Source organism: Microtus oregoni, unplaced genomic scaffold (assembly GCF_018167655.1).
Source record: "Microtus oregoni isolate MIOR12 unplaced genomic scaffold, Mior012 000006F_ref0000085, whole genome shotgun sequence".
Taxonomy (NCBI): domain Eukaryota; kingdom Metazoa; phylum Chordata; class Mammalia; order Rodentia; family Cricetidae; genus Microtus; species Microtus oregoni.
This window is the reverse complement of record NW_024543065.1, coordinates 35,999,256-36,014,671: the sequence shown is the minus strand read 5'-3', so window position 1 is coordinate 36,014,671 and position 15,416 is coordinate 35,999,256. Positions and strand designations below refer to the sequence as shown.

Genomic DNA, 15,416 nt, shown 5'->3' with positions numbered 1-15,416 from the left:
CCGGTAGGCCACAAGCCTCATGGTAAAATATAAAATAATGGAAATGAGTTAAATTAAGATGTAAGAGCTAGCCCATAAGAAGCTAGAGCTAATAGGCCAAGCAGTGATTTAATTAATATAGATTCTATATGATTATTCCGGGAGTCTGGGTGGCCAGGAAATGAACAAGCGGCCTCATACAACAAGATAATAATATTTTAACAATGTTTAGAAGTATCAAATCTACCCTGGAGCTCAATGTGACCAAGTTAGTTTGTTGACCTCTTATAGAAGTCATTCTCTTAACAACATGTAATTAAATAAGAAACAAAATGCAAGACATTAAAAACATAGGAGAGAGCATAAAGATGAGTGAGAACTTTCTAGAATAGCTAAAGAACTGTACCTTATAATGGAGAAATTCTATAGAGAAAGTAAAATGACTCAGCTTGTAAGCAAATTCTCCCACTAGAGGACTTCAAGTTCCAGCTACTCAGTGGGCATACAGAGATAGGTGAGCAATTGTGATAAAATTAACATGGATGGAAAACAAATTCTTGTGCACCAGCACGATTTCCAGGCTCTTGGGCAACAGAACAAAAGCTTAGACAGGGACACAGTGATAACAATAGAAGCACAAGCAGTTTACTAAGAATGAATATCTTAGTAATGGACAGAGCTAGAAAACATCATATTGAATAAGATAACCCAGACCCAGAAAGACAATTCTATGTACTAACGCATAAGAGGTTTTTAAACAAGGAAAGCAGTCTACAAATCACAATCGCAGAGAACCTAGACAATGAGGACCCTTAGAGAGACACACATGGATCTAATCTACGTGGGAAGTAGAAAAGGACAAGATCTCCTGAGTATAGTGGGAGCATGGGTACCATGGGAGAGGGCAGAGGCAGGGAGGGGACCAGAATAAAAATGTATACAAAGAAAAAAATGAATAAACTTGCAAGGAGGAAGCAGGCCAGACCTGTGATGAATATTAGAAACTAAACGGCAGGCAGACAAGACAGTTCAGTGGCAGGCGTGCCAGCTAGGGTATGTGGCCTGAACTGGATCCCTGAGACCTAACACATGATAGAGAAAACCAACTGCCCACTACTGTTCTGACTGCCACATATATTACAAACACACACACGCACACTAAATAAAATGTAAAAAAAAAAAAAAAAGATAGCTAATGCTGTAGGAAGGATGAGGACTTTTATGCCATATTTCTCAAACTTTCTCCTTTATGTTCTATCAGTTACATGCCAGCCTATGCTGGGCAGGTTGCAGCATTTCCTCTATCAAATGCTTTCTTCCATATGTTAATCTCTCTTTCAAATAAGGTTCTATTGAACCTCACATCACAGTCTTCTGTTCCAAGATAATTCTGAGAGTATCATTTAAATGTTTCTAACATTGAGTAATATATTCTTAAAGCATTTGAAAAGGAAAAAAGTAAACCAGAAGTTAGTGGATAGTTTCTCAAACTTTATTGTGCACTAGTCAAACGCCATACTTTTAAAATAACTGGCCTAAATAAATAAATAAAATGAAAAATAAAAATGACTGAATTAAGAAAGATATCACCTACCCTTAAATCAGTATTCAGTGTCTGTTCACGTCAAAGAAAATCTATGTAGTAAGAATCAATGGTCTCCATTTAGATTCAATCTGTTTCCTACCAGGCTTTCTCAACTAGGTTCCCTGAAAAATAAAATTGTACTGAAAGTATCTTGATAAACATTTCTTTTCCTCAATTCTACCGAGGACTGTACATAGGTAGTATCAGTAGAAAAGCAAGGCATACAAAGAATGCCTTCCAGCACTGAAGTTTACAAAACCAGAAGAATGATGGATACATTCTCCTCAGGATAACAAAAGCCAAAACTCTCCAAAGAAGGTCCTGATATTAAACTTAACATATTCTGCCTCAGAACCTCACACATTTCAAAATGTAAGCATCAAAACAGGAAATACATGAAGTGTAGAATACACTGTCTCAGCATGATTTTAAGGAAAACTGGTGTACTTGGGAACACAAATTTAGTAATTTTGACTATCCAACAGTAATACCCTGAATTACCTGTCCTTTCTTTTAAAGAACTTAATATTTTCATTGATTTTAAACTTATTTGCAAATTTAGACAATACTACCAAACATGACAATACTCTCAACCTTCAATAAGAAATGTCTCGTCAACGAAAAGATGGCTCGGTGGTTGAGAGCACTTGCTGCTCATGCAGAAGACCCAGGAATTACATGGCAGCTAGCATTTCAGGCAATGGGATGCCCTCTTTTGGCTTCTGTGGGCACCAGACACACAACTGTTGTACACACATACATGCAGGCACTCACACAAACACATATAATTATTTTGTTAAGAAAGAACTAACAATAAGGTGATGTTGTTTCAAACTATACTGATAGGAAACTTTAAACAGGCATCTGCTCGTTCCTTAAATTTTCCTTTAATCACCACATTTATCTCAAATTAGGAAATCTTCCAGTATAGCATGGTTTCGATGTTTAACATATGCCTTCAAAAAATAAACATCAACATAACCATTAAACACAAACCAACTTCTTCACCTGGACTTCATCTGAAGAAACAAAAAGTTTCAAGTATAGAGCAAAAACACAGCTGTGTAGAATACACTCACAGTAATGTTGTGTCAACACTTCAAGGGTAATTTTAATTATTCATAACTCTACGTACCAAACTGACAACAGATCCTATGCCTCTCTTAAGCAAAAAGAGACTGTCTTAAAGAGTCCTTAAAAGTTAGGATACACATTTGACTCACGGAAAACTCAGAAAGCACAGGAACAGATCATTAAACCTACACATACCTCACACAATATAAAATGTATGCTTGCATATTTTACAAACAAAATTTCTATGTGGCTCTTATATCATAATCACTCATCTATATTAACTCCAGGTTACCAACTCAAAGACTAAGGGGGACAGTCTACACAGAAGCCAAAAGTTTCACATTCTACAAGATTCCACATTTCAACATTTTTTACTCTTAAGAAAACATAAGTAAGTGTCTTCTTTTAAATGTCTTTGGGAAAACAAGATGTTAAAATACTACTTCAACATCAAAGAACAGTTACAAAAACTCAAAAAGAACAAACAAGTATATACATCACCTCTTAAAAAAACTTGGAGCAGATCCAATACATACTATTTCACATATGAATTTTAACTATCCGCATACTAGCCCATTAAAAAGAGCCTTTGAAAAATTATGGTCAAAAGGCAAAATTTTCATTTAACTCTAACCATAAGTCTTAAAAGGAAAAAAAAATTCAAGGAATTTATGCCTGTCCCTTAAAAACCCTAAGAAGTTTAACTTGAAATAAAAATCTAAATATTTTTCTCTCAAAAGAAAAAATATGTATGTATATATTACACATACAAAACCAAAACTCTAGGGATGTTCCAGGGGCAGGCTTAGATGCTTGGAATTTAAGAGAGTTTGAAACATCTAATAGTGCCACTCCCTGGTGAACAAGCATTCAAATGTATGAGTCTATGGAGGCCATTATTATTCAAACCCACCATATTCCACTCCTTTGCATAAATCCCTAACATTTGGTGCCGTGACTCGGATAGGCTCTCCTGCCCCGAACCTTTCTCCCTGGGTCAGATTTCTACAATGTGATTTATATTCATAACACCAGCTTCGACTGGTAACTTTCGCCCATTCTGCTATGGTTGCTTCCCTCAGTTTAAATTGTGTTTGGAATGGCCCAGGGCCAATCCACCCATGACTGAGGGCCCAGGGTCCCTCAGATCCTTCTTTCTCTCTTTTTTTATCCATTTCTTTTCTTTTCCTTTTTGTTTTCCCCCTCACTATAAAAGGACACTCAGTGCAGCCTCTGGCATATCTGGCTTCTGAGTAACCCCGACCAGATCCAGCCAGACCATAGCACTGCATCCAGGGTCAGGGGACGCCCAGTTCACAGGTCCTGCAGTGTTCACTCCCATTTGCACACCACCTATAGGAGGAAATGCCCCCGTTATAGACTTTGTGGTGTCACCCTTTTGCGGGTTTTCAAAATTTCAGCTATGGGTAGCAAGCCATCCATGTCTGTTCCCCCCTGAGGTGTAACACTTTTAGAGGCCCTAACACCCTAAGCCTTAGCTCTTACCCTCATTCTGCCCGTGTCCTGCCAGCTCCACTTTTATGGGAGCTTTCTGACTACTGTCTGCGGGAGCTTTTAACTACTGTCAGTGCACAGGCAAATGGACCCTGCCAGGATCCACGAGGCAGCGTTTTCAATTCCAGCCTTTTGCTACCCCCTGTGGCTTGTGACATGACGAGTTGTGGCATCGCAGCTCAGCGACAGGGCGGATCACGCCTCTAGGTCTCTCTTATTATTAAGCTTAAAATCCCTACAGCCAAAAATTGTGGCTTTTTTCATACAACATGTGACTGCTGCCATTTTAACTGAGGTCATGTGATCTTACCACCATCTTAAAATGAGTGGCCTTTTTTATGCAGCATGTGACTGCTGCCATTTTGACTGAGGTCACGTGACCTCACCACCATCTTAACTGAGTGGCTTTTCCATACAACATGTGACTGCTGCCATTTTGATTAGGGTCAGATGACTTTGCCGCCATCTTGTCTACGAGCCAGGTCAGGTGACCAAGTTCCGCCATCTTTACTGAGGTATACCCTGCCTTGTCCCCCAGTTTACTTATGCTTTTGTTCACTAAATTCCTCTTGCTGACTCTGTTGCATGTGTGTTTTACACAGTGGCATGCCTTTGGTAGGGCCCATCAAGAGCCACTTTGCCCAATTCCTGTTCACTCTCTGTGTGTGATCGTACATGTAACTTAAATATACCTATGCTTAATGTTATAACTCTCATTTCAGACTACAAAAACAATAAGTCTCATGTTTTAAACTGGTATGTACTTTTAAGTCTCTTAAAAAAATACTTTATATTTAATCCAATTGTTCTCTACTATTGTCAGTTCTGCCGTTAGCCTTCTATTGGAAGCAGTTTCTTCTCCTTTCTGTCTTTTTACGAGTGCAAATCTCACCTGTTAAGAGTCAATACAGTCAAGCTCAGACCCAGCTCTCCAGGCAGAGTCTATACCATTGTTATATTTAGCAAACAGCCCTCAACTGCTCAGAGATCTAGAAAATATGGCATTTAAATATTTAATTATTAAAAAACTTTTCATAATGAAAAGAGACAGGTTGGCTCCTAGTAGCACTCTACTTCCTCCAAAAAAGACAGAAGACAAATGGGCACAGAACAACATCCATCTACAATTCACTTCAACTGCCAAGCTCTGACCATTGGGCAAAACTGCCTTTCATCTAAACTAAAGATCTCCAGACGTGGACAGAATTGCTGGAATTAACAGCCTAGCTGCTCAAGTCAAGGTAGGCTTGTCTTCCTACAGATTTCTTAGCCCACAGGATCTTCTGGAGCCTGGCAGGCCCTGCGCTAAAAAGCAAAAGGCAAATTCGACCTTCAGCGACCATGGAGGACCCTGAAGAGTAGCTCTGGGTACCAACCAAGTAAGTTTTCTGTCATTTCTTAATCAGTTACTCAAGTAAAAATTTCATCCTTCTCAAAGATCTCTGATGCAGTTTAACAGCTGAGAGGTTTTGTCAGTTTAAAAAAACAACCTCACCAAACAAATTTCAATAAAATACAAATACAAGACCTACAAGTTATAAAGGTGTGAGGACAAATACAAGTTATCAAACCTTTCTCTCATGATGCTTTCCATAGTCTTAAAAATATTTTTCATTGTGCAAAAATATCTGTCACAGTCATTCTAACATAAATATGCTACTGTTTATACAATGTATATGTCTAAAACCTCTATTTTCACAAACCCGAAGAAGTCTTGTGAGTTCCAGGGAACTGAACTGAAGGATCCACCTTAAACAGGTCAGATACACCCCTCTCAATTCCCTGTTCCTAATAATTATTTTCCTTAACTTAACTTTGTCCTCTGTTCTGCCAATACCTTAAACAGGTCAGATACACCCCCCTTGATTCCTTGGTCCTAAATTTTTTTTCCTTAATTTAACTTTGTTCTTTGTTCTGCCAATACCTTAATTAACCAGGTGTAAGAGACACCAGGCATTTCCATGCCACAAACACCAGACAGGATCAAAGAGACCAGCTATGCAAGGATGTGGCCAGCACCCAGCCCCCAAAGACAATGCCCACAAATAAGCAGGAAGCAGTCTTAAAAATGTGCCGCCCCTTGGGGCTGGAAAAATGGCTCAGAGGATAAGAGCACTGGTTGCTCTTCCAGAGGTCCTGAGTTCAATTCCTAGCAACCACATGGTGGATCTGGTGCCCTCTTCTGGCCCACAGGGATACATGCAGGCAGAATATTGTATATATAATAAACAAATAAATCTTGAAAAAAAATGTGCTGCCCCAATTCCTTTGACCTGTGGTGCCTAACTGCCTGTTTATTTATTATAAAAAAGAGATGGGAATGTAATGACTGTTTTACCTCTTTAAGAGACAAGCCACGCCCACTCCCTCCCCATCCCCTGAGGAAGGCTGATCTTCAGCTTCCAGCCTGAGCTCTCTCTTTTTCGTCTTCCTCTTGGAGAGGCAGCTTCACTTATGCCTCTCTCCCCACTTCTCCCCTTCCCCTGCTTCTGTCTCTCTCTTCTCTCTCTCCTCTCTCTCTGCTCTTCTCCCCTTCTCCTTTCCCCCTCCACAACCCCCCAAATAAATATCCAACCTCACTCTGCATGGCGAGCCTATCCATGTCTCTGTCTTTTGCCTGCCCTCCACATGTCTCCCTGCCTGGGATCAGCCACTGCTCAGGGACCAGTAGCCGTCTCTGCCTGGGACTGGCTGCTCTCAGGGCCCACTACCTGATGCCACATGGCCTGCTACCACTGCTTGGGGACCTATAGCATTTCTGCTGCCTACTGGCGCCAGGGATCCTGCAGCACTTTTAATAAATCCATAACAAACATTCCACTGTGTATGAATACCACATTTCCATCATCCATTCAGCTGCTGATGAATATTTAAGCATATACCATTTTCTTGCTGTTGTGACTAGAGCAGCAATAAATATAAAAATAACCAAGAATATCCTACTAGATATCTAATAAGGAATGGCACAGTACAGCTCAGTCACATGGAGTTCTGTTTTTATCATTTACTTATTTGACATTTCGTCATGAACGCTACTACTACATTTTGAATGGACCATGGTATGAGCAAAATCAATCTAGTGTGCACAATAGTGAATCACAGCCTAAAGAGGAAAAGAAGCCAACCAGACAACCTAACTCAAAGCAAAATAAATAGTTATAAAAGTTGATATAAATACAGTGAAAGGAATGGACCGAACCAAGGCAAACTGGAAGCAGAAAGATTAGGAATTCTTTGCAGAATTTATAAATAAAAGATAAGCTGATAGTTCCTGAAATGAGATAATGACAGTGATTTAGAGAGAGGTAAATAAATCCAAGCAATTATGGAAGTCAAATCTACTTGGTTTACTAATTAACTGCATTTGCAGTGGAGGGGATAAACAAACAGGTGACCAACCTCTGCACTTAAGAAAACAGGAAGATAAAGGACTTCATAGGGATAAAGCCAAGTGATTATTTTGTCTTTCTCTCTTGAAATGTTGTCCTAGTTTGCTATTTCTGTGATTTGCAAACATAATCAAAAACTAACTGGGGAGGAACAGGTATGATAAAAACCATGATCAAAAGCAACTTGGGAAGGAGCAGGTTTATTGTGTCATCTTACAGCTTAGTTTTTTCCCAGCTTGCTCATCCTGCTCTTTTAAACAACTTAAAACTGTCTGTTGGACAGATGGACAGAACCATTAATCAAGAGAAGCCCCACAGGCCTGTCTACAGGCCAGTCTTCTCAGCTGAGATGGATCATCTAACTAGTTTCAAGAGGATAGAACTAGACAGCACAGCTGGGACATTCAGGTAGAGAGAGCAGGAAAACTACTCAGACAGAACTCAGAAGATGAGCCTTGTTTTAAGAAAGACATGAGAATCACCAGCAAAACCATAGGAATAAATTTAAAAATCATCTACAAATTAATATGAGTGCAGTAAAAGACAACAGGAAGTGAAGAACAAACTTTCAAGAATTAAGTAGGAGAAAAAAAACAATAAAGAATTTTTAACAGCAGGAGGCCATAAAGTCCAGAAGCAAAGGAGTGTATACCAAAACAAAGTGTCACCAAAACAAAGGAAAGAGAGTGGTCTAAGATAGAGGTTACAGTCAGTTGTATAAAATAGTATAAAAATATGTAGTAAAATGCCCACTGAAGTATTTCACCAGTGTTCTTCCAAAGTTCAGCTTTTAATACTGTATGTGCACAATATATCTTAAAAGGCATTAAATTGAACCACCTTTTCTGGTCCTAATACACTCACTCATCTTTTTGTAATATGAAGGCCAAACTCAACCAGTAAAGAGATCTTGCCACAAATCAATATACTACCAGTCCCAGAATGCACATTTATTCCCAGAGTGTAGGAGTAGTATGTCTCTTGCTGTTACACACTACCTTATATAGTTTGTTGGCTTATACAGAGAAACTCAAAACATACTTACTGAATGATATATATATATATATATATATATAGAGAGAGAGAGAGAGAGAGAGAGAGAGAGAGAGAGAGAACATTAACCTGTCTGAAGATGATTATTATTATCACTACCAGTCAAATCCCGAAATATAGAGCAATGGTTCTCGATTTTACTAATGCCACAACCCTTTTCACTACAGTTCCTAGTGTTGTGGTGACTCCAATCATCAAATTATTCTTGTTGCTACTTCATGACTGTAATTTTGCTACTGTTAAGAGTAAGAATGGTATGGTAATGTAATCTGTGGTTTCTGATGGTCTTAAACAACCTCTGTGAAAGAGTCATTTGCCCCTCAAAGGGTCAAAACCCACAGGTTGAGAGTGGCTTATATAGAGAGTACTAATACTTTTGAAAAAACCTTGAAAAACGTTTACAGACTGGAAGGATGGCTCAGTGTTAAAAACCACCCAAGTTCATTTCCCAGTACCTATATCAGGCAGCTCACAGCTACTGGTAACTCCAGTGCCTTAGCTAGTGTTCTACTGCTGTGAAGAGACACCATGACTATCTGCAGCTCACAGCTACTAGTGACCCCAGTGCCTTGCCAGGTGTTCTATTGCTGTGAAGAGACACCATGGCCAACTCTTCTAACTGAATGCATTTAACTGGGCTTGCTTACAGTTTCAAATGTTTAGTCTATTATCATGGTGAGGGGTATGGCAACACACAGGCAGACATGTTGGAGAAGTAGCTCAGAGTTCTACATCCAGATCTGCTGTCAACAGAAAGAGAGCTAGACACTGGGTCTGTCTTGGGCTTTTGTGATGGAGGAAGGTCATTGGCTAATAAAGGAACTGCCTTGGCCCATTTTATTGGTCAGAGGATAGGTGGGAGGAGTAAACAGAACAGAATGCTGGGAGGAAGAGGAAGTGAGCTCAGAGTCTCGACAGCTCTCCTCTCGGGAGCAGACACCTGAGAGAGACGCCATGCCCTGCTCCCGGGATGAAGCTCCGACCCAGGATGGACTAGGCTAGAATCTCCCCGGTAAGCGCACCTTGGGGTGCTACACACAGATGATTAGAAATGGGCTAAATTAATATGTGAGAATTAGCCTAGAAGAGAATGGGCCAAGCAGTGTTTAAAAGAATACAGTTTCCGTGTAATTATTTCGGGGCATAAGCTAGCCGTGCCGGCGGCTGGGGTGCTGGGGACGCAGCCCCGCCGCCCTTATTACTACACTTTTGAAACTTCAAAGTCAACTCACAATGACACATGTCCCCCAACAAGGTCATACCTCCCAAACCTTCTCAAGGAGTGCCAATCCCTGATGACTAAGCATGTAATTCTAAGAGCCTATGGGGGCAATTCTGATTCAACCCATCACACCCTGCTTTAGGGAATCCAACACCCTCTTCTGGCCTCTGCAGGCACCCACACTTATGTGCACATACATATATACATGATTAAAAATGTTCACAAAAAATGTTTAGTTTCCTACTGGTCATGAAGATACTAGTCTAAAGCAGTCATTAAAAAAAGGGAGGAGGAGGAAGAGGAGGAAGAAAGAAAGAAAGAAAGAGAAAAGAGAAGGAAGGAAAGAAGGTAGGCAGGCAAGCAGGCAGGCAGGAAGGAAAGCGAACTGGAAGAGATACACTGCAATTTTTATATGATATCAACCTTAAGCTGCTAATTGCTTCTTGAAATCTTGAAAACAAGAAAAATTCTTGTTTCCTAAATCAACACAAAAGGTACATCCATTCCTATTTAAGCATAGAAGAATTTAACAGTTTCAGAGTTCCATTTGACAAGGTCAAAACATAAGCAGTCTTAACAGTAAACATGAATTTCTTCTTTGTAAACAGAAATCGAGTTTTTTCGTATCACTTTCATAAGCCTTATTTACTAACAACTGAAAAGTGTCTTCCTACCCATTCTCTTAATATAAAAGAACACAAAAACTCTGAAAATGTCAAGTTTTAGTAGTTACTTCCCTAATTACTCAATAATCACAAAATAGCTTACTTTCCTTCTTTTCAAGTTCAAGTTTGATAGAACAGGTATTACGCAAATTAGAAGGTTTAAAATATGGGTTTAAAAATTAGAGTTGGTAACAATATGAACTAGGTGCATTGAGTATATTTCTGTAATCATCTGAGGAAACTGTGCCAGAGCTTGGCTACTTTGTATTTAGTCAGTACTAAAGTATATTCTCTTCTTTAAATATCAATACTCACTGCCCAGCAATTACTAAATTAAAACGTATCATGAAAACGCGTACTGATAACCATTAATTTTTCTTATTACTAGTTTTATTTATATGTCATACCATATTCCAGCCTAATGTTCCGTGTCAGTACAAACTTTAACAATAAACACAATCCTAATAATTCTATCTGGAGAGTCCAAGTGAAGAAAGATTCACTAAAACTTAACAAAAGCAAGAAGAAAATTTATACTAGAGAGGGTACTCCTATGGCACATTCTCTCTCTCTCTCTCTCTCTCTCTCTCTCTCTCTCTCTCTCTCTCTCTCTCTGTGTGTGTGTGTGTGTGTGTATTTCCGAATGCCAAGAACCTTTGCAAATTAAGTTAGGTTCCCATTATCTTCCTAGCTTCGTTAGTTTTGGCTGGTGTTCCTGTGAATCACTCTCCAAAGAGAACACTTAGTAACTTCATTTTCTAACCAGCAAAATGAAAAAAGAACCACAAGGGGTATTCCTAATAAACCCTTTCAAGATAATTAAAACTTGATTAAGCAGAATGATGATGAAATGAATTAAAATCTAATAAGTTAAAGATGTCAGAAATAAAACTTGTAAAACATCACAAGGAAGCAGAAAAAGATAAAACTAAGAGCCTTCTCAACCTCCCTTGCTCAAGTATATTTACAAAAAAATTCTTAAATGGCAGTGCTGGATCCTTTACATAGAGACTACTTGATAGGTGTTGAACTAGGCAAAACATACAAGAAGTAAGTTACTCCAACGCTTGCTTGGAGTAAAAGGCATGTTTTCTAATGGTTGCTAAGTATATACTGAGAATTCCTTATCTGAAATGATTGAAATTAAAGTGCTCCCAGATTGAAGCTGTTGGATTTTAGAATATCTGCATGTAAAATGTGATAGGCTGGTGATGGAGACCCACAATTAAAGAAAATTCATTTATCTTTAATACTTTATACTCAAGTCTGAAGCTGATTTCATTCAGTATTTTTAATAACTTTGCCCATGAAGTAGAATTTTCGACTTCTTATGTCACATCAGTTTTTGAATCCCCAAATACCAAAAAGTTTCAGCATGGAACTGGAAAGTCTTTAGCAGCTACCCTTCAGAAAAGAGGATATATCCAGAACTTAAAAAGAATTGTAAATATTGAATACTAAGGAAATAAAACTGCCAAAAGCAACAAATGGGCAAATGAACTGAACACACAGTTTTCAAACAGAGAAACACAAATGGCCAATAGCTACTTTAAAAGTCTTCAAAATCCTTAGCCAACGGGAAAATGCAAATTAAAACTTTGAGATAACACTTGACCCTAGTGAGAATGACTATCAAGAAACTGATAACAAATGTTAGAGAAAATGTGCAGAAAGAAACACTTATTCACTGATGGCAGGGGTGCAAATTAATACAGGTATTATGGAAATCAGTTTTAAGAATCCTCAAAAATAGAGCTATCTTATGACCTAGTTATTTTACCCCTGGGCATATACCCAGAGTATTCTACACTCTACCACAAAGGTATTTGCACCACCACATACATTTACTGTTTCTTTATTCACTTTGGACAGAAAACAGAACCAACCTCATTGTCCATCCACAAGCAAGCTGTGTGTGTGTGTGTGTGTGTGTGTGTGTGTATGTGTGTTGGAATACTCAGATTTAAAGAAAACAAAAATTAACAAATTTTTCAGGAAAATGGATGGTTCTCAGCCTGTGCATCACAACGCCTTTGGAGGATACATATCAGATAACCTTCATATCAGATGATAATGATATTTAACAATAGCAAAATTACAGTTGTGATGTATCAACAAAATAAATTTATGAACAGAAGTCACCACAAGTGTGGGCAGCAGCATTAGGAAGGCTGAGAACCACAAGTGTAAAATATGTTAGTAATCTCATAATTTCAGAAAGAAAGAAAAACACATGTTCTATCTCATATGCAGCTACTAGCTCTCTCTCTGTGTGTGTGTGTGTGTGTGTGTGTGCGTGTACTCGCAAGTATACAAATGCAAACGTAGGTTCAGTGAATATATAAAAAGGAGAAGAGTTACTATTAGGTGATAAGGAGGAAATGAATGTAGGTAATTGATACTTTAGTCTTGAAAGAGATTATACAGCTTTTTTCTTTTCATTTTAACTATCATGGATTTTTCATTTTTTGTGGTAGATAAGTGAGTAAAAAATATATTTGATAGTGAAATGTAAAATCCAACATGCAGCCTTCAACATACTCTAAGTATATTTTACACACACACACACACACACATATATATATATATATATATATATATATGTTCACTGAGATGTATAGACTTTGGATCTGGCAACCTTCTCTGTGTAGTTTGTTTTTAATTTACAAGTTCTTTATACTAAAATATTAATCATAAAACTTTAATAAGTTTTAGGAGCACTTCATATTTTGAGTTTTCAGCTTAAGGATGTTCAACCAATGCTAATTCTCTCCTCAGGAATTCTGCATTTCTTTCTGCACAAGTTCACAAGTTAAAATTTTAACTGCACATAGCTACCTTCTCAAAGTTGAAAACTGTATTTTCCAGAGAGGCTTATGCAAACTCTCTTCTCAAGAAAGGTGTTATAAAATAGTAAGTTTACTTTGTATGTACCATACATGCCCCTGATGAAATGTTTTGTGTGTACATTTCCTATAATCCAAGGCACAGACATAGGAAATCAATACAACCACTGTAAATGCTGGGGAGGAAAAAAAAAAAGAAAACATTTTTCACACAGAAATTCATTTCCAACTGTTGAATTAAGATTCCTCCTAAAAAGGGTGTTTGCTAGTGAAGTATACAAAGTTCTATGACTATGTATATGACAGGGACTTTCTATGTCCTAGAAAAAGACCTGGTCAGTTGTCCTCATCAACTTAGACCATGAAACCCAATACTGACAAGTTCATCAGAAGCGCCATGTATGGGCTGCCCATGCACGCTTCAGCATCGCCATGGCATAAATTTCATTTCATTTCAGGCCCACAGTACCTGGACTTTGATGAAGAGCAAGTGGATGAATGAATGAATAAATGAACCTACTATGAAAAGAAAATTATTCAACAAGGATCAAGAAAACAACTCTTAAATAAGAAAAAGAAAACAACTCTAGAAAAATTAATTCACACACACACACACACAACACTAACCTACATTTAACTGACATCTCTATGAACATTTTAATGAAACACTAGTATTATAACCATTGCGAAAAGCTAAATATACAGCCTGATAGAACATGTGTACTAGACATAGAGTCGAATTAAGAACTTGAGAAAAGTAAAATTTTAAAAATAAATGTTTCGCTTATGAATCTACAAAGGATGAAGACGATATAGCGACTATTCAATCTAATATTAACCCAGGGGCAAAAAGAAAATACGGTTGCCAATTAAACTGAGCCCCTCATAGCACACATACCAAACTCAGGTAAGGCTAAACTTAGATTTCTTTTAAAGCAAAGGAAAACAAATACATGAGTGCACTGCATTCCCCAAAAACTACCTCACCTACCCACACAGCACCACAATAGAGTATCCATTTCTTTATTTTAAAAATGACATTCTAGATTCCTCGATTACTAAATTCACCCACAAGCCTCAACTCTATAGCCCAATCTAGTCACTTTCTGTGTAGTGGGGAAAACCTAACCCAAGAGATTTCCCGTTCAAAATCTAGGCGAAGGAAATGATGTTGCCATAACTTTATAACATACAAAAGAAAAGAAAAAAGAAAGGTGAAAGCAGGTTAGACACACAACAGAAAAATCTCGCCTACTGGCCACGCTGAGTCTGCACACGTGAGCAATCGCTCTGGAGTTTTCAATCCTACCTCCATCTACAAACTTCGGCGAGCCTGGACGCGGCCGAGGGATGACAGCTCGCTCGGCCAGGCTCTTCCGGGCTCCGCGACCGCCCCGCACACTCCAGCTCCGCTGCCCTCGCCCTCTGCCCGGCTCACCTCAGCCCCGTCGCCGCACGCGCCTGGCCTCCGGGAGGTGTGTGCTTCCCCTTCCCGAGTGAGCGGAGGGCCGCGCTCCGCCCTCCTCCGCAGCCCACGCGGGCCAGCCGGCGGGGGTCGCCGCTACCACGGCGCAGCGCGCTGGATGCCCGGCGAGGACAGACCCACAGACCCCAGACCGGCACGGAGGGACGAGGAGGGGCGGGGCGGGCGCCGGCGACGCGTCACCGGCCGCGACGCCAGCGTCGACACGTCAGCACCTAGCCGCCCTCGGCCACGCCCACCTAGGCCGTCCGCAGGCCTGCGGGCTTGGGATGGGTGTGGATATCTGCAGGTTTCCTGCGGTAGCTGGCTTGCTGCTCGGCTCCTTTCCTGTGGTGGGATCCTGGTTCCTTCCCTCTGTCTCCAGCGGCCTCTTCTTCCCTATCCTAAGCCCCTCTCATCTCCGAAAACAGCGTAGAGAACACAACCGTGTGTCAGAGTCCCGTGGTCGCTAGAAGGTTCCGCCCACCTTCTGTAGGTCCAAGTTTCGTTTTCCCTAAGTTTCACGTGTTCTCAACTTAGTATTTCTGAAGTTATTTCTGACCTTCAAAACAAAACACCTGACGATGCCCTAGTGCAACTGGCAAATTTAGAAAAGCTAACCTAAA

General features: G+C 39.5%; 1 protein-coding gene across 3 annotated transcripts in view; it reads right to left on the bottom strand.

Annotated features, from left to right (window-relative positions):
- The window catches only part of Ascc3 (activating signal cointegrator 1 complex subunit 3), a 302,434-nt gene extending 287,498 nt beyond the window's left edge, over positions 1–14,936 (bottom strand). Inside the window, exon 1 of one of the 3 annotated variants that reach the window (XM_041653682.1) lies at positions 14,767–14,936. The gene's annotated coding sequence lies outside the window, so the exon portion shown is untranslated. The other 2 variants (XM_041653681.1, XM_041653683.1) reach the window with 2 other exon arrangements.
- Positions 14,937–15,416: the final 480 nt, after the last annotated feature.